We start from the raw sequence: 20,907 nt of genomic DNA on the forward strand, positions 1-20,907 counted from the left end.
GACTCCAAGACGCACTCCTCCCATGAAGACGAGGAGGAGGAAGAAGAGACCCCTCCCCCTCCAGCGGGGGAAGGGAAGAAAAGGAAGGCCGCCCCAACTGGGGAGGCCGAAGGTTCCAAGAAGGGGAAAACCCTTCGTCTGGACTACTCCACCGACGCCGACGACGGCGGAGAGGAGTGGCCGCTTAGGGCCAAGCCCCTAGCAAAATCGTAAGTATTCGGATACCAGAGTAATTCATAGTATTCCTTTATTGCATAGCTTTCCCTTATGTCGAATATGTTTATGCAGCCCACCTAAAGACCGGCTCGACGCGTCGTCGAGCGGTTCACTGGACTCGTCGGATGTGAATTCATTTCCGACGGCTTCCTCCCCCGCCCTACGGACGACACCGAAGTGTTGTCCCAACAGGTTCCAAGCCAGGAGGAGGTGGTCCTGGAGGCGCCGCAAGGCGACCTCCCGGACTCCAGGAGTGAAGGGGATAAAACCCCCCAGGGCTCCAAGTCTGGCTCTGGGCCGGACATTGCTACGGAACCTTCAAAGGTTCCAGAGTCCAGCGGGCGACCTCCTTCCAAGAGGAGCAAGCCCACCGTGGCGGTGACCCCCGTCCAACCGGAGGCGCCAGACAATCTGTTGGAGGTCGCCCGCACCATTATGAGTGCGGTGGTCCAGAAGGTTCAGTCCGCCAAGAGCGGACTGACTGAAGCTTGTACTAGCCTTTTAACAGGCTTTGAGGTAAGTAAAGAATGTGTAAATAATATTACCGCATAGACAGTAGCCACTGATGCTCTGTTGGTGTTCGGGAAGAAAAGCCGAATAGAGGATCAAATAAAATTCGCAGGAGTCTAACAAAAACGAGTCAATACGCGTATGCAGGCTTCTCTGCTGACGTCTGCTGCACTGACTGCGGAAGTGGACACGCTAAAGCAGAACCTCGAGCAGTCCGAGCAAGAGCTCGGGCATGCCAAGAAGCAGCTCAAGGACAAGGAAGGTAAGAAATACCTTGTTTAAATATATATATAAGGTGCAATTGCAAAAAATGACAGGATTATTGTGGCTATTGTAGGGGCCATGTCTGAGGTGGCGACCCTTAAGCAAGCGCTGCTCTAGGCCAAGAAGAGGGCGGCCACGGAGCGCACTGGGCGGGAGAAGTATGAGGCTGAGGTTGGAAAGGTGTGGCAAGAGCTCCAAGCTCTCAGGGAAAAACATGAGACTTTGGAGCTTGACTCAAAGACGCGAGCGTCCGAGATCGCGGTGGCTATTGAAAATGCCAAGTCTGCCAAGGCCAAATCCCAGAAGACCCTCCAGGAGTTGGATGAGGTGAAAAAGATGGCGGCGGGTAAGGCATTCTTTATGCAAAGCAAACACATAAACGTGAGTTACTTGTTACTTACCCGAATCCGGAGCTCTCCAGGAGCATTCGCAGATCTTCCCTGTAGCGTGTCCGATGCCGCCGCATTCTATCGAGCCGAGGAGGGCAGCTCGACAGAGAAGGTGTTCTGGTCTCAGTATGCTAAGGCCGGACACCCCGTGCCCCTGAGCGACCAGCTGAAGCAATTGGTCGAGCTTCACAAGGCGGCCGAACAGGCCATGAAGGGCCTCATAGTTCGGCTGTGGCATGGGGAGGCTCTGCCAGGGAGCAATTTTGGGCTAGTGCGGCGGCTGGTGGGGGCCTGTCCAAGGCTCGAAGTCATCAAGCGCTCCGTCTGCATTGAAGGTGCCCGTAGGGCCCTTGCCCGTGCTAAGGTGCACTGGGGCAAGCTGGATGCTGAGAAGCTTGTGAAGGACGGGCCACCGCCGGGGAAGGAGCATCGCAAGCCCGAGAATTATTATAAGGATGTTCTGAGGGGTGCCTACCTTATGGCGGATGAGTGTTCCAGAGATGTAATTTTTGAGTAAAACTCGCTCGTTTTGTCCTGTGTGCTGAAAACTTGTTCATATGCGCTAAGCAATGCTGTTGGAATTTAAAATATTACCTTCTGTGCGGCTGTTTATCAATTCTGAGAGATGGCGAGTCGTCGGCTTTTGCCCCCATGCCGCTAGTGCTGGGGTGTTCGGGGATAAACCTGAGCGCTCTTTTTCCCATGTTTGGGTCCTTCGAGGGAGGCGCTCAGCACAACGAACAAGGCAATCGGACTATAATGCTTGAACACTCTCACTTAGCCATAGAATTCTATAATTTTAAATCTCGGTGAAGCCCCTGGTATTCGGAAGACCGAGTTCGGGGCGCTATCCACGCCTTGGCCGGACAGAGCCGACTCCTCGCTCTAAGCGGCATAAGTCTTTAAGGAGTCGAAGAATCTCTCGAATAGCGACCAGCTCTCGCTTCATCATGACAGTCAGTTTTAGCTTTCTCTACTGAGGTGCTCGACCCAGCTCAACTGGGGCACAATCGCAGTAGTTCTCCTAGTGCTACCTTAGCCGATATAGCGGAACGTAAGGCACCAAAACATAGGAGTCGGGCAAACCCAACTATTGACCCAAGACATGATTCGGAGCCGATGCATATAATGCTATAAGTTCGGGGTGCCGCACTTGTTAAAGTGTTCGGACTTCTCACACCATATTGAGGGGTACAAAAGCCCCTGGCGTATTTTGGTCGTACCAAAGTGTACGGGTGCAACATGTCATTAAGGAACATTTATTTGTAAAGAAAAAGAGTAATGCAAAAATGGAGAGAAGCTATGCACTGTTTATTAGAAAGGGCTGCGATCAAAGCAGAACGATACAAATAATGCGATAGGCAAAAGGTTGGACTATTTAACATGTCTGTTCCAGGGGCAGGCTGCGGAATGGTAAGCGAAACAGGTATAGTGCTCGTGATAGAGACCACCTGGGAGTTCCGTAATGCGGCATGGCTTGTCTGCTTCCCTGGTTCTTGCATTGTTTGTGTGGCAATTGAACTGCCGAACAGGCCTTCAGAAGAACAGAGTCTTGAAAGTAAGAGAAAATTAAAAAATCGGCAGCCCCTGGTGCAGTTTAAGCCGTGTTTCGGGCGTGCCGTGATGGTGCCCCTCCCCCTGCACCCATGGTATTTCTAGAGCGTAGTTATGTACGCGAAGTACTGGTGTCGTATTTTTGCGAGGGCTGGGGTTGGGGCCGCATTGCTACGCCTGCTCGGAACATGCCAGGCGGTCTTTTTGTAGGTTACTCCGGGCGCGCTTGGCGGTGTCTGGACGTTTAATGGCCGGACTGGAGAACTGCCTGGAGCGGCTGCTTTGTACTTCCACAGCAAGGGCCACCGTGTGGTCCTCCGTTCGGAGAGAGCGTTCGGTGTTTCCATTGACCGTAATTACTCCTCGAGGGCTTGCCATCTTGAGCTTAAGGTTTGCGTAGTGCGGTACCGCATTGAACTTAGCAAATGCGGTTCGCCCGAGCAGTGCGTGATAGCCACTGCGGAATGGGACTATGTCGAAGATTAGCTCCTCGCTTCGGAAATTATCCGGAGATCCGAAGACCACTTCAAGTGTGACTGAACCTATACAGTTGGCCTCTACACGTGGTATTACGCCTTTAAAGGTCGTTTTGGTGGGCTTAATCCTCGAGGGATCTACGCCCATTTTCCGTACTTTATCCTGGTAAAGCAGGTTCAGGCTACTGCCGCCGTCCATAAGGACTCTAGTGAGATGAAATCCATCAATAATTGGGTCTAGAACCAATGCCGCGAATCCACCATGACGGGTGCTAGTGGGATGGTCCCTTCGATCAAAGGTGATCGGGCAGGAGGACCATGGGTTGAACTTTGGGGCGACTGGCTCTATCGCGTATACGTCCCTTAACGTGCCCTTCCGCTCCCTCTTGGGGATGTGGGTTGCATATATCATGTTCACCATCCGCACTTGTGGGAGAAACCCCTTCTGTCCACTGTTGTTTGGCGGCCAGGGCTCCTCGTCGTCATCGCTATGCGGCCCCTTGTCTGTATTTTCGGCATTTAACTTGCCCGCCTGCTTGAACACCCAACAATCCCTGTTGGTGTGATTGGCCGGCTTTTCGGGGGTGCCATGTATCTGGCACAAGCGGTCGAGTATTCGGTCCAAACTGGACGGGCCCCTAGGATTTCTTTTGAATGGCTTTTTCTGCTGACCGGATTTATAGCCTCTGAAACCGGCATTAACTGTCGTATCCTCAGCATTGTTGCCGTTAGTGCGGCGCTTCTGCTTATTGCGACGCGACCTCCCACTACTGTCCCTGGTATCCGAATTACCAGGGTTCTTGGTCATATTGTTACTACGAGCAAGCCAACTGTCTTCTCCCATGCAAAAGCGGGTCATGAGTGTCGTGAGTGCTGCCATAGATTTCGGCTTTTCCTGTCCAAGGTGCCGGGCAAGCCACTTGTCACGGATATTGTGCTTGAAGGCTGCTAGGGCCTCAGCGTCCGGACAGTCAACTATTTGATTTTTCTTTGTTAGGAACCGTGTCCAGAATTGCCTAGCCGATTCCTCTGGCTACTAAATTACGTGGCTTAGGTCATCGGCGTCTGGTGGTCGCACATAAGTGCCCTGGAAATTGTCGAGGAATGCGGCTTCCAGGTCCTCCCAACAACCGATTGATCCTGCTGGCAAGTTGTTAAGCCAATGCCAAGCTGGTCCTTTAAGCTTGAGTGGGAGGTATTTGATGGCGTGGAGATCATCGCCGCGGGCCATGTGGATATGAAGGAGATAATCCTCGATCCATACCGTAGGATCTGTTGTGCCATCATATGATTCGATGTTTACGGGTTTGAAACCCTCGGGGATTTGATGATCCATTACTTCGTCTGTGAAGCATAGTGGGTGTGCGGCACCTCTGTACTGGGCTATATCACGACGTAGCTCCAATGAGCTTTGTCTACTGTGTTTGGCCCTACCGGATTTGTGTCCGGTGTGATGGTTACCTTCTCGAGTCATGGGGCTCCCACGCGATCCGTAGATCGATCTTGTTTGCCTTGCCTTGTCCTCCAACATATCTCGTAGGTCTGGCGCATTTTCCCGTGCCTTGGTACGGGGTGCGGATTGAGTGGAGGGCCGAGAGGCCTCTCTGTCGCGGTCGAGGTGGCCGGTCGGCCGTATCAAGTGTTGGTGATGTAGGTTTAAGTGCTTCCTCCTCTAATCAGGGTAGCAACCTGCGCTTTGGGTAGCTCTTGGAGGGGCGTTCGAGTTTATGCTCTTCGGCCGCAAGGACTTCAGTCCATCTATCGACTAGCAAATCTTGATCAGCTCTAAGTTGTTGCTGTTTTTTCTTGAGGCTTCTTGCCGTGGCCATAAGCCTGCGTTGAAAACGCTCTTGCTCGATGGGATCCTCTGGCATGACGAACTCGTCGTTGTCGAAGCTTGCCTCATCTTCGGAGGGAGGCGTATAGTTATCGTCCTCGACCTCTCTGTCTGCCGCTATCTCGTGAGGGCTGGCTTCTCCATCCTCCTGTGCTGAATCTTGCTGGAGGGGGTTTTCTTTGGCGCTCTCCGGAGTATTATTATCTCCCGTGAGTCATCGTATTTGCTTTGGCGGGATTTTGAGCGGCGCCGCTGACGTTGGCGCTTAGGCTGTTTCTTGGAGGGGTCATCCTCCGCTGTTCCATCGCCGTCTCCTTCTTTTGGGGTGTCCACCATGTATATGTCATATGACGAGGTGGCTTTCCAGGGCCCAATAGGCGCTGGTTCTTCATCGTCTCCTGCATCGGCGTCCATACCGTCGATGTCTTTGAAGTCGAAGTCGAGCATGTCGGTTAAATTGTCGATAGTGGCTACAAAGTGGGTGGTGGGTGGGCTTTGAATTTCTTCATCATTCGTATCCCAACCTTGCTGACCGTAGTTCGGCCAGGGCTCTCCTGATAAAGAGAGAGACTTTAGTGTCTTCAGAATATCGCCGAAAGGCGAGTGCTGAAAGATGTCCGCGGCAGTAAACTCCATGATCGGCGCCTAATCAGATTCGATCGGCAGGGGCGCGGAGGGTTCGGAGTCTGAAGAGTAGTCCGTCTCCTTGGAGTCACGAGTCTCGTGGAGTACGGGGCTGGTGTTCGGCTCGATCGCCGTTGGGATCGCAGCCCCCGAGGCGGCGTCCAACCACCCATCCTCGATCGGTGCAGTTGGCTCCGAATTAAGGGTCGAAGATGATACGGGTGCGGCCTCCAGGGCACTGTTTGGCGGCAGAGCTAGATCATGCTCGTCGTGATAGTGCGGCGCGCTCGGCAGTGGCTTGAATCCGTCGAGGATCAAGTCCCCGCGGATGTTAGCCGTGTAGTTTAAACTTCCAAATCTGACCTGATGGCTAGGGGCATAGCTTTCGATATGCTCCAGATGGCCAAGTGAATTGGCCCGCAGTGCGAAGCCGCCGAAGACGAAGATCTGTCCGGGGAGGAAGGTCTCACCCTGGACTGCATCGCTATTGATGATCGTAGGAGCCATCAAGCCTAATGGCGACGACACAAAGGAACTCTCAATGAAAGCACTAATGTCGGTGTCAAAACCGGCGGATCTCGGGTAGGGGGTCCCGAACTGTGCGTCTAGGCCGGATGGTAACAGGAGGCAAGGGACATGAAGTTTTACCCAGGTTCGGGCTCTCTTGATGGAGGTAAAACCCTACGTCCTGCTTGATTAATATTGATGATATGGGTAGTACAGGAGTAGATCTACCACGAGATCGGAGAGGCTAAACCCTAGAATCTAGCCTATGGTATGATTGTTGTTCTGTATGTTGTCCTATAGCCTAAAACCCTCCGGTTTATATAGACACCAGAGAGGGTTAGGGTTACACAAATTTGGTTACAATGGTAGGAGATCTACATATCCGTATCACCAAGCTTGCCTTCCATGCCAAGGAAAGTCCCTTCTGGACACGGGACGAAGTCTTCAATCTTGTATCTTCATAGTCCAGGAGTCCGGCTGAAGGTATAGTCCGGCCATCCGGACACCCCCTAATCCAGGACTCCCTCAATAAGCATCCAGGTTCCGCTATTGGTTATTGACCGGAGACGTGTCTCAGTTATGTCTACATAGTTCTCGAACCTGTAGGGTCCGCACGCTTAAAGTTCGGTGACGATCGGTATTATGCGTTTTGTGTTTTGATGTACCGAAGGTAGTTCGGAGTCCCGGATATGATCACAGACATGACAAGGAGTCTCGAAACGGTCAAGACATAAAGATCGATATATTGGACGACTATATTTGGATATCGGAATGGTTCCGGGTGAGATCAGGAAAATACCGAAGCACCGGGAGGTTATCGTAACCCCCCGGGAGGTATATAGGCCTTATTGGGCTTTAGTGGAAAGGAGGGGAAAGGATCAAGGGAGGTGGCACCTCCCCCCCCCCCCCAAGCCCAATCCGAATTGGGAGGGGGGCGCCCCCCTTTCCTTCCTCCCTCCTTCCTCTTCCTTCCCTCTCCTACTCCAAGTTGGAAAAGGGGGGAATCCTACTCCTGGTGGGAGTAGGACTCCCCTTGGCGCGCCTCTTCTTGGCCGTCCACCTCCTCCCCCTTGCTCCTTTATATACGGGGGAAGGGGGGCACCCCATAGAAACACAATTGATCATTGATCCCTTAGCCGTGTGCGGTGCCCCCTCCACCATAATCCACCTCGATCATATCGTAGCGGTGCTTAGGCGAAGCCCTGCGTCGGTAGCATCATCATCACTGTCACCACGCCGTCGTGCTGACGAAAATCTCCTATGAAGCTTTGCTGGATCAGAGCTCGTGGGACGTAATTGAGTTGAACGTGTGCAGAACTCGGAGGTGCCGTGCGTTCGGTACTTGGATCGGTCGGATCGTGTAGACGTACGACTACATCAACCGCGTTGTGCTAACGCTTCCGCTCGGTCTACGAAGGTACGTGGGCACACTCTCCCCTCTCGTTGCTATGCATCACCATGATCCTGCATGTGCATAGGATTTTTTTTGATATTACTACGTTTCCCAATAGTGGCATCCGAGCCAGGTTTTATGCGTAGATGTTATATGCACGAGTAGAACACAAGTGAGTTGTGGGCGATACAAGTCATACTTCTTACCAGCATGTCATACTTTGGTTCGGTGGTATTGTTGGATGAAGCGGCCCGGACCGACATTACGTGTACGCTTACGCGAGACTGGTTCTACCGACGTGCTTTGCACACAGGTGGCTGGCGGGTGTCAGTTTCTCCAACTTTAGTTGAACCAAGTGTGGCTACGCCCGGTCCTTGTGAAGGTTAAAACAGCACTAACTTGACGAACTATCGTTGTGGTTTTGATGTGTAGGTAAGAACGGTTCTTGCTCAGGCCATAGCAGCCACGTAAAACTTGCAACAACAAAGTAGAGGACGTCTAGCTTGTTTTTGCAGGGCATGTTGTGATGTGATATGGTCAAGACATGATGCTATATTTTGTTCTATGAGATGATCATGTTTTGTAACCGAGTTATCGGCAACTGGCAGGAGCCATATGGTTCTCACTTTATTGTATGCAATGCAATCACCCTGTAATTTCTTTACTTTATAACTAAGTGGTAGCGATAGTCGTAGAAGCAATAGTTGGCGAGACAACAACGATGCTACGATGGAGATCAAGGTGTCGCGTTGGTGACGATGGTGATCATGACGATGCTTCAGAGATGGACATCATAAGCACAAGATGATGATGGCCATATCATATCACTTATATTGATTGCATGTGATGTTTATCCTATATACATCTTATTCTGCTTTGTTTGACGATAGCATTATAAGATGATCTCTCACTAAATTTCAAGGTAAAAGTGTTCTCCCTGGGTATGCACCGTTGCCAAAGTTCGTCGTGCCGAGACACCACGTGATGATCGGGTGTGATAAGCTCTATGTTCATTTACAACGGGTGCAAGCCAGTTTTGCACACGCAGAATACTCAGGTTAAACTTGACGAGCCTAGCATATGCAGATATGGCCTCGGAACACTGAGACCAAAAGGTCGAGCGTGAATCATATAGTAGATATGATCAACATAGTGATGTTCACCATTGAAAACTACTCCATCTCACATGATGATCGGACATGGTTTAGTTGATTTGGATCACGTGATCACTTAGATGATCAGAGGGATGTCTATCTAAGTGGGAGTTCTTAAGTAATATGATTAATTGAACTTAAATTTATCATGAACTTAGTACCTGATAGTATTTTGCTTGTCTATGTTGATTGTAGATAGATGGCCCGTGTTGTTGTTCCGTTGAATTTTAATGCGTTCCTTTAGAAAGCAAAGTTGAAAGATGATGGTAGCAATTACACAGACTGGGTCCGTAACTTGAGGATTATCCTCATTGTTGCACAGAAGAATAATGTCCTGGAAGCACCGCTGGGTGCCAGGCCTACTGCAGATGCTGCTGATGACGTTAAGAACGCCTGGCAGAGTAAAGCTAATGACTACTCAATAGTTCAGTGTGCCATGCTTTACGGCTTAGAACCGGGACTTCAACGATGTTTTGAACGTCATGGAGCATATGAGATGTTCCAGGAGTTGAAGTTAATATTTCAAGCAAATGCCCGGATTGAGAGATATGAAGTCTCCAATAAGTTCTATAGCTGCAAGATGGAGGAGAATAGTTCTGTCAGTGAACATATACTCAAAATGCCTGGGTATCATAATCACTTGACTCAACTGGGAGTTAGTCTTCCTGTTGATAGTGTCATTGACAGACTTCTTCAATCACTGCCACCAAGCTACAAAAGCTTTGTGATGAACTATAATATGCAAGGGATGAACAAGACAATTCCCGAGCTCTTCGCAATGCTAAAGGCAGCAGAGGTAGAAATCAAGAAGGAGCATCAAGTGTTGATGGTCAACAAGACTACCAGTTTCAAGAAAAAGGGCAAAGGGAATAAGAAGGGGAACTTCAAGAAGAACAGCAAACAAGTTGTTTCTCAGGAGAAGAAACCCAAGTCTGGACCTAAGCCTGAGACTGAGTGCTTCTACTGCAAACAGACTGGTCACTGGAAAAGGAACTGCCCCAAGTATTTGGCGGATAAGAAGGATGTCAAGGTGAACAAAGGTATATGTGATATACATGTTATTGATGTGTACCTTACCAGAGCTCGCAGTAGCACCTGGGTATTTGATACTGGTTCTGTTGCTAATATTTGCAACTCGAAACAGGGACTACGGATTAAGCGAAGGTTGGCTAAGGACGAGGTGACGATGCGCGTGGGAAATGGTTCCAAAGTCGATGTGATCGCCGTCGGCACGCTACCTCTACATCTACCTTCGGGATTAGTTTTAGACCTAAATAATTGTTATTTGGTGCCAGCGTTAAGCATGAACATTATATTTGGATCTTGTTTGATGCAAGACGGTTATTCATTTAAATCTGAGAATAATGGTTGTTCTATTTATATGAGTAATATCTTTTATGGTCATGCACCCTTGAAGAGTGGTCTATTTTTCTTGAATCTCGATAGTACTGATACACATATTCATAATGTTGAAGCCGAAAGATGCAGAGTTGATAATGATAGTGCAACTTATTTGTGGCACTGCCGTTTGGGTCATATTGGTATAAAGCGCATGAAGAAACTCCATACTGATGGACTTTTGGAATAACTTGATTATGAATCACTTGGTACTTGTGAACCATGCCTTATGGGCAAGATGACTAAAACACCGTTCTCCGGAACTATGGAGCGAGCAACAGATTTGTTGGAAATCATACATGCTGATGTATATGGTCCAATGAATATTGAGGCTCATGGTGGGTATCGTTATTTTCTCAACTTCATAGATGATTTGAGAAGATATGGGTATATCTACTTAATGAAACATAAGTCTGAAACATTTGAAAAGTTCAAAGAATTTCAGAGTAAAGTGGAAAATCATTGTAACAAGAAAATAAAGTTACTACGATCTGATCATGGAGGAGAATATTTGAGTTATGAGTTTGGTCTACATTTGAAACAATGCGGAATAGTTTCGCAACTCAAGCCACTCGGAACACCACAGCGTAATGGTGTGTCCGAACGTCGTATTCGTACTTTACTAGATATGGCGTGATCTATGATGTCTCTTACTGATTTACCGCTATCGTTTTGGGGTTATGCTTTAGAGACGGCTGCATTCATGTTAAATAGGGCACCATCAAAATCCATTGAGACGATGCCTTATGAACTATGGTTTGGCAAGAAACCAAAGTTGTTGTTTCTTAAAGTTTGGGACTGTGATACTTATGTGAAAAAGCTTCAACCTGATAAGCTCGAACCCAAATCAGAGAAATGTGTCTTCATAGGATACCCAAAGGAAACTGTTGGGTACACCTTCTATCACAAATCCGAAGGCAAGACATTCGTTGCCAAGAATGGATCCTTTCTAGAGAAGGAGTTTCTCTCGAAAGAAATGAGTGGGAGGAAAGTAGAACTTGATGAGGTAACTGTACCTGCTCCCTTATTGGAAAGTAGTTCATCACAGAAACCGGTTCCTGTGACACCTACACCAATTAGTGAGGAAGCTAATGATGATGATCATGAAACTTCAGATCAAGTTACTACCGAACCTCATAGGTCAACCAGAGCAAGATCCGCACCAGAGTGGTACCGTAATCCTGTTCTGGAAGTCATGTTACTTGACCATGACGAACCTACAAACTATGAGGAAGCGATGACGAGCCCAGATTCCACAAAATGGCTTGAGGCCATGAAATCTGAGATGGGATCCATGTATGAGAACAAAGTGTGGACTTTGGTAGACTTGCCCAATGATCCGCAGGCCATCGAAAATAAATGGATCTTCAAGAAGAAGATAGACGCTGATGGTAATGTTACTGTCTACAAACCTCGAGTTGTTGCGAAAGGTTTTCGACAAGTTCAAGGAGTTTACTACGATGAGAGCTTCTCACCAGTAGCAATGCTTAAGTCCGTCCGAATCATGTTAGCTATTGCCGCATTTTATAATTATGAAATTTGGCAAATGGATGTAAAGACTGCATTCTTGAATGGATTTCTGGAAGAAGAGTTGTATATGATGCAACCTGAAGGTTTTATCGATCCAAAAGGTGTTAACAAAGTGTGCAAGCTCCAGCGATCCATTTATGGACTGGTGCAAGCCTCTCGGAGTTGGAATAAACATTTTGATAGTGTGATCAAAGCATATAGTTTTATACAGAATTTTGGAGAAGCCTATATTTACAAGAAAGTGAGTGGGAGCTCTATAGCATTTCTAATATTATATGTGGATGACATATTATTGATTAGAAATGATATAGAATTTCTGGATAGCATAAAAGGATACTTGAATTAGAGTTTTTCCATGAAAGACCTCGGTGAAGCTGCTTACATATTGGGCATCAAGATCTGTAGAGATAGATCAAGACGCTTAATTGGACTTTCACAAAGCACATACCTTGACAATGTTTTGAAGAAGTTCAAAATGGATCAGGCAAAGAAACGGTTCTTGCCTGTGTTACAAGGTGTGAAGTTGAGTAAGACTCAGGGCCCGACCACTGCAGAAGATAGAGAGAAAATGAAAGATGTTCCCTATGCTTCAGCCATAGGCTCTATCATGTATGCAATGTTGTGTACCAGACCTGATGTGTGCCTTGCTATTAGGTTGGCAGGGAGGTACCAAAGTAATCCAGGAGTGGATCACTGGACAACGGTCAAGAACATCCTGAAATACCTGAAAAGGACTAAGGATATGTTTATCATTTATGGAGGTGACAAAGAGCTCATCGTAAATGGTTACGTTGATGCAAGCTTTGACACTGATCCAGACGATTCTAAATCGCAAACCGGATATGTGTTTATATTGAACGGTGGAGCTGTCAGTTGGAGCAGTACTAAATAGAGCGTCATGGTGGGATCTACATGTGAAGCGGAGTACATTGCTGCTTCGGAAGCAGCAAATGAAGGAGTCTGGATGAAGGCGTTCATATCCGATCTAGGTATCGTACCTAGTGCATCGGGTCCAATGAAATTCTTTTGTGAAAATACCGGTGCAATTGCCTTGGCAAAGGAATCCAGATTTCACAAGAGAACCAAGCACATCAAGACGCTTCAACTCCATACGGGATCAAGTCCAGGTGGGAGACATAGAGATTTGCAAGATACATACGGATCTGAATGTTGCAGACCCATTGTCTAAGCCTCTTCCATGAGCAAAACATGATCAGCACCAAGGCTCCATGGGTGTTAGAATCATTACTATGTAATCTAGATTATTAACTCTAGTGAAAGTGGGAGACTGAAGGAAATATGCCCTAGAGGTAATAATAAAGTTATTATTTATTTCCTTATATCATGATAAATGTTTATTATTCATGCTAGAATTGTATTAACCGGAAACATGATACATGTGTGAATACATAGACAAACAGAGTGTCACTAGTAGGCCTCTACTTGACTAGCTCGTTTATCAAAGATGGTTATGTTTCCTAACAATAGACATGAGTTGTCATTTGATTAATGGGATCACATCATTAGGAGAATGATGTGATTGACTTGACCCATTCCAGTAGCTTAGCACTTGATCGTTTAGTATGTTGCTATTGCTTTCTTCATGACTTATACATGTTTCTATGACTATGAGATTATGCAACTCCCGTTTACCAGAGGAACACTTTGTGTGCTACCAAACGTCACAACGTAACTGGGTGATTATAAAGGTGATCTACAGGTGTCTCCGAAGGTACTTATTGAGTTGGTGTATTTCGAGATTAGGATTTGTCACTCCGATTGTCGGAGAGGTATCTCCGGGCCCACTCAGTAACGCACATCACTATAAGCCTTGAAAGCATTGTAACTAATGAGTTATTTGCGGGATGATGTATTACAGAACGAGTAAAGAGACTTGCTGGTAACGAGATTGAACTAGGTATTGAGATACCGACGATCGAATCTCGGGCAAGTAACATACTGATGACAAAGGGAAGAACGTATGTTGTTATGCGGTTTGACCGATAAAGATCTTCGTAGAATATGTGGGAGCCAATATGAGCATCCAGGTTCCGCTATTGGTTATTGATCGGAGACGTGTCTCAGTCATGTCTACATAGTTCTCGAACCCGTAGGGTCCGCACGCTTAAAGTTTGGTGACGATCAGTATTATGAGTTTTGTGTTTTGATGTACATAAGGTAGTTCAGAGTCCCGGATATGATCACGGACATGAGGAGGAGTCTCGAAATGGTCGAGACATAAAGATCGATATATTGGACGACTATATTTGGATACCGGAATGGTTCCGGGTGAGATCGGGAAAATACCGGAGCACCGGGAGGTTATCGGAACCCCCCGGGAGGTATATGGGCCTTATTGGGCTTTAGTGGAAAGGAGTGGAAAGGAGCAAGGGAGGTGGCGCCCCCCCCAAGCCCAATCCAAATTGGGAGGGGCCCTCCCTTTCCTTCATCCCTCCTTCCTCTTCCTTCCCTCTCCTACTCCAAGTTGGAAAAGGGGGAATCCTACTCTCGATGGGAGTAGGACTCCCCTTGGCGTGCCTCTCCCTGGTTGGCCACCTCCTTCCCGTTGCTCCTTTATATACGGGGGGTAGGGGCACCCCATAGACACATAATTTATCATTAATCCCTTAGCCGTGTGTCGTGCCCCCTCCACCATAATCCACCTCGATCATATCGTAGCGTTGCTGAGGAGAAGGCCTACGTCGGTAGCATCATCATCACCGTCACCACGTTGTCGTGCTGACGAAACTCTCCTGTGAAGCTTTGTTGGATCGGAGATCGCGGGACGTCATCGAGTTGAACGTGTGCATAACTCGGAGGTGTCGTGCATTCGGTACTTGGATCGGTCGGATCGTGAAGACGTACGACTACATCAACCGCGTTGTGCTAACGCTTCCGCTTTCGGTCTACGAGGGTACGTGGACACACTCTCCCCTCTCGTTGCTATGCATCACCATGATCCTGCATGTGCGTAGGAAATTTTTTGAAATTACTACGTTTCCCAACACATAAGCTCTGGGACCTGCGAGGCGACGGCGTTCACCTCCCGGTGATGCTAGCGCCGGCTGTGCTTGTCGTCGGCTTCACTGGTGAAGACGACGTAGGTGGCGTTGGCTTCAGGGAACTCATATTGGAGCCTGTCATCTGGCCAGGGAGCCGACGCTGGAGGAGGCGGCAGCACCGGACCGGCTACGGGAAGTGGCAGGCCCTCACCTTTGGCGATTCGAGTGAGCCAGTGGAATTTCCGGGTGGTGTGGTTAGACGGCTTCGCACCACAGTGGAGCTTGCAAGGAGCATCAAGTGTTTGCTCGAAGGAGAAGGCAGGTAACCAAGCGGGTGATAACCCAAAGAGTGTTCAACCCAGATTTATAGATTTGACACAAGGGGAGCCAAAGAATATTTGAAGGTATTGGCAGCTGAGTTGTCAATTCAACCACACATAGAGAATAATTATCTGCAGCAAAGTGATCAGTAGGAAAGTAGTTTGATAGTTTTGATAATAGTGACAGCAGCAGCGGTAACAGTAACAGCGATAGCAGTAGTTTGTAGCAAGTGTAACAGTGATGGTAGCAGTAGTAACTTAGCAGAAACAATATGGAAAAGTTCGTAGGCATTGGATCGGTGACATGTTGGATGATATTCATCATGAGACAGTTATAACCTAGGGCGATACGGCACTAGCTCTAGTTCATCGATATAATGTAGGCATGTATTCCGTAAATAGTCATACGTGCTTTATTAAAAGAACTTGCATGACATCTTTTATCCTACCCTCCCGTGGCAGCGAGGTCCATATTGGAAACTAAGGGATATTAAGGCCTCGTTTTAATAGAGAAGCGGAACAAAGCATTAAAACATAGTGAATACATGAACTCCTCAAACTACGGTCATCACCGGGAGTGGGCCCGGTTGCTGTCACTCCGGGGTTGCCGGATCATAACACGTAGTAGCTGACTATAACTTGCAAGATTGGATCTAGAACATGGATATAATGATGAATTCATAAAGGGTTCAGATCTGAAATCATGGCACCCGAGCCCAAAGTGACAAGCATTAAGCATGGCAAAGTCATAGCAACATCAATCTAAGAACATAGTGGATACTAGGGATCAGGCCCTAACACAAATAACTCGATTACATGATGAATCTCATCCAACTCCTCACCGACCAGTGAGCCTACGAAGGAATTACTCACTCCCAGTGGGGAGCATCATGGAATTGGCGATGCAGAAGGGTTGGTGATGACGAAGAACGAAGATCCCCTCTCTGGAGCCCCAAACAGACTCCAGATCTGCCCTCCTGAGGAAGAACAGGGCTTGGCGGCGGACCCGTCTCGTGGATCGCGATAATTCTTTCTCCCTGATTTTTATGGAAATATGTGAATTTATAGTATCAGGGGGGTCGTCATCGGGGCCACCAGGTGGGTACAGCCCACCTGGGTGCACCAGGAGAGGGGGCACGCCCTGGTGGGTTGTGCCCACCAGGGGCCCCTCTCTGGTTGGTCTTGGCTCCAGTAATTCTTATTATTGATATAAAAAATCCTCAAAAAGTTTCGTTCCATTCCGAGAACTTGTATTTCTGCACAAAAACAACACCATGGTAGTTCTGCTGAAAACAACGTCAGTCCGGGGTTAGTTTCATTCAAATCATGCAAATTAGAGTCCAAAACAAGAGGAGAAGTGTGAGAAAAAGTAGATATGTTGGAGACGTATCAACTCCCCCGAGCTTAAACCTTTGCTTGTCCTCAAGCAAATCAGTTGATAAACTAAAAGTGAGAAAGAAAAACTTTTACAAACTCTTTTGCTCTTGTTTGCATAAATAAGCTTAAGCAGCACCCAGGTTTTCAGCCAACATTATAGCTATACATGTCAACAATAGCACTTAAAGATTATAATAATTCATATCAATGACATAATCAGCTAGCGAGCAATAATAAGATATCTCAAACGGCAACACGTTGTTAAAACAACCATGATATAATATGACAATAATGGTATCTCGCTAGCCCTTTCTGAGACCGCAAAACATAAATGTAGAGCACCTCCAAAGTTCAAGTAGCGACTAAACATTGTAATTCATGGTAGAAAAGATCCAGTCATGATGCACCCAACATTAGCTACACACAATGCATAAATCATGACCGTTGTGCTCTACTTAGTTTCTGGCGCTTGTTTTAGAAGGTGGTGACACAACATAAAAGTAAATAGACAGTCCCTTCGTAGATGGAAGCAGTGATTTGCAGAGGTGCCAGAGCTCAGTTTTTAAAACAGAGATAAATGATATTTTGAGACATGCACCCTTCTCATTCACTTCACGACCATCAGTTATCAACATCTTCCATGGTAAGCACGCCAATGGCAGTTCCCAAGCGGTAAAAGTAAAGGTTTTGACTCCATTGGGAGTTTTTGTTTGATTATTTAAGAGATGAACTATTTTTGTATTTTGCAGTTTGGGACTGGGCATCCCTATTACCGCCCATTTTCTTGTGCAATGGCGAATGAATAAACACTTGACCTGAGAATAACCCGCTTAGCACAAAAGATATCGACCACCTCCTGTCGTTCCAGGCTCACAAAACGGATAATTTTTTAGAAGTTTTTATAGGTGGCACATGCAAATTTACTTAGGATGGCAGGGTAATACCATATATAGGTAGGTATGGCGGACTCATCTAGAATAACTTTGGGTTCAAGGTTTTTGATGTACAAGCAGAATCCCCACTTAGTACAGGCGAAGGCTAGCAATTAAGATTAAGAAGCGGACAGCTAGAGAGTAACAACGATCATAACCATGCATTATGCGTAAGTAACATTGGACACTAGCATGAGTAGGATATGAACACCATGAACATAAACATTATAGAGGCTATGTTGGTTTTGATTCAACTACATGCATGGACATGTACAAAGTTGTAACGCCCCGAGACCGATGTGCCAGGTGTCGTCCAGTTATTCACTGTTGTTGCCTTGTCATTGCTTGTGTGTCATGCATCTCATATCATGTCATCATGTGCATTTCATTTGCATACGTGTTCGTCTCATGCATCCAAGCATTTTCCCCGTTGTCCGTTTTGCAATCCGGCGTTCCTATGTCACCCGGTGTCCCTTTCTACCTCTTTTCATGCGCGGGTGCTAAACGTTTTCGGATTGGACCGAGACTTGTCATGCGGCCTTGGTTTACTACCGGTAGACCGCCTGTCAAGTTTCGTGCCATTTGGACTTCGTTTGATACTCCAACGGTTAACCGAGGGACCGAAAAGGCCTCGTGTGTGTTGCAGCCCAACACCCTTCCAATTTGTCCCAAAACCCACCAAAACCCTCTCCATCATCTAGAGCGTTCGATCACGATCGTGTGGCCGAAAACCACACCTCATTTGGACTCTCCTAGATCCTCCTATGCCTATAAATAGGTCCTCCTCCGAAATCCACGGTTCTTCTCCCCCGAAACCCTAAAAATCCCCTCTCTGCGTGTCGGACATGTCCGCCGCGCCGGACACCGCGTCCGCCGCCGCCCGCGACCACTGAGAGGCCGCCACGTGGCACCGAGCACTCCTCCCGCTGCCGGCCCATCCCGGCCCAGGGCGGGCCCTCTCCGCCAAGTCAACCGGGCCGCGCACCGCGCCCGCGCGCCGCCACCTTCCTCCTTCTGCCCGCCGCCTGCCTCGCCGATCCACCACCGCGCGCCCCGCTGCCGGTGAGCTCGGCGCCGCCGCCCGGTCGCTGCACCTCCTGGTCATCCTGTGCCTCCTCGTTGCCGGGAGCGCCCCGACGAGCTCCTCCGCCGCTCCGGCCACCTCCGAAGCCGGCCGACCTCATCTCCCTCCTCCCCGCGGCGAACTCCGGCCGCCATGAGCCATCGATTCCGGCAAGCCCACCGGCGAGCTCGGATCCGACCTCGGGAAGCGTGTTGATCCAGATCTGAGTTTATCTCCTCGGTTGACTTTCTCCCGAAACCCTAGATATATTGCATTTTTCATCATGCTATATATTTGCAACCGTAACTCTGTTTTGGGCGTGTAGCATATCAAAATGTTCGTCTCAGAGAGCACATCATTTCATCTCATTGCATAATTTTCATTTGAGCTCATGTTAATGCCCGAAATGCTGTTGGAAGAGAGCTATTTGAGATATTTGTCAGATCTGCTGCACCAAATAGCTAGTTGTCATTTTTGCCATGATTATTGTGTGCATGATATGCTCCTGAGTTCTATATGAGTTTTGTTATATGCTTTGCCATCTTTACAAAGGTGCTATCCATGTATTTTTGTGATATGTGTGGTGACTAGCACAAGCTTGCAAAGTGGTGCATTCGTTGATGCTGATTTCAGGGACTTAGAATTTCTCTAAGTCGTTGATCTGTTTTTATCAATATGCCATATGTTCATGTTGTTTCCTAGTGATCCGTGCCTCTTTTGAGGATGATCAGTAAGGATGATTTTTTAATCTTGTGGTTATCTATCCATCCATGTCTTTGTTTGCATTTGTGGAGCACCCTAGCTTAAGTCAATCGAGCTCTACTTTTGCTATTTCGTAATTCCTGGCAGATTGTCTACTTGTTAGCGATTTTGCCAAGGATGTTGTTGTTGATCTGTGCATGCTATGTTGTTGTTCTTGCCATGTCTAGCTTATATAATGTGTATTCTTGATGGTTGTATGCTTAGGTTGTCATGCCTTGCTCTGTAGTGAGTGCATCGAGCTTGTAAACATGCCTACTCGTTAACATGTTTGCATGTTCCAGTTTTTCTCTAAGTCTGAGATCTAATTATGTTTTTGCCATGTTCACATGCTTGCAATTGTATTTTCTGATCCCTTTTGGCTCAAGGTCACTAAGGGACTTTTGTAAAGCTCTTTGAGTAGCTTCATGCCATGCTTTACTTTGCCATGTTAAGTTCCTGTAGCTTATAGTTTTCATGCTCCAAAGTGTGCTACCTGATCTGAAATTCCAGACTTGTGTTAATTTCACTAAGTCTGAAATCTGTTATCGTTTGCATTTTTGCCATGCTTGTTTGAACCTGTTAATGGATGATTTGGCCGTAGCTCAGTGTTCATCTTTTGTCAAGCATTATGAGTGGATGCCTGCCATGTATTTTGTTGTCATGTTTGAGTGTTGTCGCATAATTATCTTGATGCATTTAGATGGCTACTTGTTGTTTATCGCAGACCGATGCCATATTTGTTTTGCTTGATATTTCCAAACCGTGCATCCGATTCCGGTGATCTTTATATCGATTTCAACCGAAATCACCTCACCTTTCCAGTAGAACTCTTGGATTTCCAAGTTGAGGCCAGGTTCAATCATTCTTTTGCAAATCATGCGTATGCATCGCATACCGCATCCCGCATATCATACCATGTTCATGTGTTGGTTGTTTACTACGTTGCGTGCTTCTTTCCGGTGCTTGCTTCTTCGGGTTTGGTTCCGGTAACGTCGCGTTTGTGAGTACCTGTTCATCTACGTCTGTTTGTCTTCTTCATGGACTCGTTCTTCTTCCTTGCGGGATTTCAGGCAAGATGATCATACCCTCGAAATCACTTCTATCTTTGCTTGCTAGATGCTTGCTCTTTTGCTATGCCTATGCTACGATACCTACAACTTGCTTATAATGCCTACCATATTGTTAATCCAAGCCTCTAACCCACCTTGTCCTAGCAAACCGTTGTTTGGCTATGTTACTGCTTTGCTCAGCCCCTCTTATAGCGTTGTTAGTTGCAGGTGAAGATTGAAGTTTGTTCCTTGTTGGAACATGGAGATGTTGTTCTTTGTTGGAACATGTTTACTTATTGGGATATCACAATATCTCTTATTTAATTAATGCATCTATATACTTGGTAAAGGGTGGAAGGCTCGGCCTTATGCCTGGTGTTTTGTTCCACTCTTGCCGCCCTAGTTTCTGTCATATCAGTGTTATGTTCCCGGATTTTGCGTTCCTTACGCGGTTGGGTGATAATGGGAAGCCCTTGACAGTTCGCCTTGAATAAAACTCCTCCAGCAAGGGCCAACCTTGGTTTTACCATTTGCACTAACAACCTATAACCTTCCCTTGGGTTTTCGCGAG

This window comes from Triticum dicoccoides, chromosome 2A (assembly GCF_002162155.2).
Source record: "Triticum dicoccoides isolate Atlit2015 ecotype Zavitan chromosome 2A, WEW_v2.0, whole genome shotgun sequence".
Classification (NCBI taxonomy): domain Eukaryota; kingdom Viridiplantae; phylum Streptophyta; class Magnoliopsida; order Poales; family Poaceae; genus Triticum; species Triticum dicoccoides.